The sequence below is a fragment of the Haplochromis burtoni genome, unplaced genomic scaffold (genome assembly GCF_018398535.1).
Source record: "Haplochromis burtoni strain Fernald_Lab_line unplaced genomic scaffold, NCSU_Asbu1 Contig_216, whole genome shotgun sequence".
Classification (NCBI taxonomy): domain Eukaryota; kingdom Metazoa; phylum Chordata; class Actinopteri; order Cichliformes; family Cichlidae; genus Haplochromis; species Haplochromis burtoni.
Window position 1 is genome coordinate 1022630 of NW_024582577.1, and position 3964 is coordinate 1026593.

Here is a 3964-nt window from a genome sequence, read left to right on the forward strand (position 1 = left end):
TTATGACACAATGCCACGGCCCATAACAGCTTTCTTTGTGTTCATCTCTGGTCTCAACAGGATTATGTAACATTTGGGTCCAAACAGCGTGATCAAGAGTCCAAAACTTGAAGCAAGAATGGCAAACACCTCCACTGCATCTGCAAGATTTCCTGGTGAGCTGATATAAGCAGGAACAAAGGCCACCCACACAGCAGAGAAGATCAGCATGCTGAATGTGATGAGCTTGGCCTCATTAAAACTATCAGGGAGATTCCTCACCAGGAATGCAATTAAAAAACTGAGGACAGCCAGCACACCAATATAGCCCAATAACACTGCAAAACCAACAGTTGACCCAACTGCACACTCATACACTATCTTGTCATTGTGGTATTGGGTGTTTTTATGTGGAGTTGGAGAGGAAGAGACAAGCCAGGTAGTGCAGATGGCTGCCTGAATAGATGTCAGAAACAGAACTGTTCCTCTCTGTTGCATTGCACCAAACCACTTCAGACTGGTTCCCCCTCCTGGCTTGGAGGCTTTGAACACAGCCAGAACAACCATGGTTTTTACCAGGATGCATGAGACACAAAGCACAAAGCTGATCCCAAATGCTGCATGTCTGAGTTGGCATGTCCACATCCTGGGCCGTCCAATGAACAAAAGTGAACAAAGGAAACACAACTTAAGTGACAACAATAGCTGGAAACTAAGTTCTGAATTGTTTGCACGTACTATAGGTGTTGTGCGATGGTAGATAAAGATCCCCAGAACAACAACACATATAAATGTTCCCAGTAAGGAGGTTGCTGTTAAACAAATACCCAAAGGGTCATGATAGGAGAGAAACTCTGTCTTCTTAGGAATGCATAGATCACGCTGTGGGTTTGACCAAAAATCCTCTGGACAACTGGTGCACTCCAATGAGCCTAACAAAGAGGGGTTGATGGTGAAATGCATCCTATATTTCACAGAAATTAAATCAATTATGTCATACAGAAAGATAAACACCCACTGCTTGTGTTAGTGATCTTTCCCTCAGAACAAGGGATGCAGTCAAAACAGCATTCGGGCTCCGCCTTCCTTCTCACCATGTGGGTACCAGGAGGACAACTCTCACTGCATACTGATTGAGGTGGCTATTGGATATAAAAAAATAAATATTTATTGCCTGCTACAATTCTATATAACTGTAAATGTCATAAAAGGTACTTGTCAAATAAAAACATATCTAACCATTTTGGATTCAAAGTTCCAGAAGATTTTGCCTTCATCAAGTATGAGTTCTTCACCTTTGAAAGCTGTCCTTTTAACATCACCCACATTCTGAACTTTAGTGCTTCCATCAGGGAGCCACAACCAGTTAATAACATCATAAATTGGTACTACATCACCATTCTCGTCAAATGACACTTGATCGCCAAATGGAGTGGTGAAGTTCACTCTTTCCATGTAATAAACAAGCTGTTTGAAAGGAATGTATAATAAATTAATTCGTTTTTACTCTGAAACCAATTATAGAAAGAATGTTTTTTTCATAGATGGACTGTAAAATGATATCACATCTGCCATGGCTCCAGTAACTTTACAGTGAAATCAGTGGCAATTTTTCAGTTTAGTAATCAGATATAATATTGTATCTATGGTGCCTACATATATAAAGTCATTTATATCTAAGTCACAATCAACCAAGGCACATTACTAATAATCCTGTATAAAAGTTAATGACCTTCATGACTTAAATACATTAACTACTTTTACTCACAAGTATGGCAAATCCCCTTTCAGAAATTTTGTGGGATCAAGGCCCCAGACATCCAGTGGCCCCCAGAACACGAGAGCCCAAGAAGCCCAATGTGCATTTAAAACAATGGAGGGCATGCCCCTCCCATGTTTCAAATGCACTTTAGAACAGCACACAGCAACACCACATATCAGTCGGCAGAGGCAGGCATGGGATCTTCACACCCCCATTCTCTGGTTACCATCGGGGTGATGGGTGGGAGGAGGTACGGGTGGTGGTACCTGGACCTGGGGTATAGAGTATTTTTGGGGAGTGTAAGTGTGTGTATAGTGTCCATTTATGTCTGTTTCCATGTTGGGCGAGTGATAGTACATGTGTGTATAAGGGTGGGAAAGTTTGTGTCTGCGTGTGCCTATTCCAGGGAGTGCAGAATTGATTAGGCAAGTTGTGTATTCTTTGGAGGAATCAACCTTTTATTATTCGAACAACGAATCATGTTCATCGAATGAACCCAAAAAATCTCTTCAATATCAAAGTCTGAATGTTTTTGGAAGTAGTTTTTAGTTTGTTTTTAGTTTTAGCTATTTTAGGGGGATATCTGTGTGTGCAGGTGACTATTACTGTGCATAATTATTAGGCAACTTAACAAAAAACAAATATATACCCATTTCAATTATTTATTTTTACCAGTGAAACCAATATAACATCTCCACATTCACAAATATACATTTCTGACATTCAAAAACAAAACAAAAACAAATCAGCGACCAATATAGCCACCTTTCTTTGCAAGGACACTCAAAAGCCTGCCATCCATGGATTCTGTCAGTGTTTTGATCTGTTCACCATCAACATTGCGTGCAGCAGCAACCACAGCCTCCCAGACACTGTTCAGAGAGGTGTACTGTTTTCCCTCCTTGTAAATCTCACATTTGATGATGGACCACAGGTTCTCAATGGGGTTCAGATCAGGTGAACAAGGTGGCCATGTCATTAGTTTTTCTTCTTTTATACCCTTTCTTGCCAGCCACGCTGTGGAGTACTTGGACGCGTGTGATGGAGCATTGTCCTGCATGAAAATCATGTTTTTCTTGAAGGATGCAGACTTCTTCCTGTACCACTGCTTGAAGAAGGTGTCTTCCAGAAACTGGCAGTAGGACTGGGAGTTGAGCTTGACTCCATCCTCAACCCGAAAAGGCCCACAAGCTCATCTTTGATGATACCAGCCCAAACCAGTACTCCACCTCCACTTCAGTGCAGCAGGCTGCTGAATGCACACAGGCAATATGTAGTAAATTATACTGTAAACATGTAGGCAACCTTTCAATAGCTGAACTTTGCTCCATTGATCGGCCAGACATCGCGCTGCCCGTAGCTTCAAACCATTAATTAACTTGACCGAGCTTCAACCCTTTAATTATGCAATATGTGTATAACATGATTACAGTTGCACCTGCAATGAAAGATTATGTGCTTATGCTAACACCTGAAATACAGACTTTAATATAACCTCACCAGTTTCAATAAATGTGTCAATGAAATGACAACAATGATAAATCATAAATGATGCAACAGTAATAATAAGGATTATGAATAGTAACATAGATTATAAAATAATATTTCATCCCGACAAGGGACAGTGAGAGAAGACAATTAAAAAATAAAAATAAAAAACCACTGGATCACCTGTTGAGTGAGAACAAAATGAAAAAGAAAACAAGGAAAAGGAGAGCAACACAATAAACATTACACCACAGCAATAACCTAGATAACTGTAACTATCACTAAATACTAATACGAAGCACAATGTGCTTTGAGGTAGCAGCAGCCAAGAAAGATATAGTTTATGTCTGTGAGCACCCGTGTATGCGTGAGCACGCTTGTATTCAAAAGGTTTCTTCATGTAATAATCTGGTTAGCAGATGGCTGCCTCTCCCTGAGCCTGGTTCTGCCAGAGGTTTCTTCCTGTTAAAAGGGAGATTTTCTTTCCCACTGTTGCTAAAGTGCTTGCTCATAGGGAATCATTTGATTGCTGGGTTTTTCTCTGTATTTATTATTGTAGGGTCTACCTTGAGGCGACTGTTGTTGTGATTTGGCGCTGTATAATAAAATTGAATTGAAATAGAGGGTGTGGGGAGCCATAGCCTCGTCCCCCAGGGCATAAAGCAGGCATGGAGGAGATCCAGGCCCCAGACATTCAGAGGCCCCCAGAGCATGAGAGCCCAAGGAGGACTGATT

The 3964-nt window shown here is 41.0% G+C and overlaps 1 pseudogene; it reads right to left on the reverse strand.

Moving 5' to 3' along the window:
- LOC102299488 overlaps nucleotides 1–3964 on the reverse strand; it is a 51258-nt pseudogene continuing 47294 nt past the window's right edge.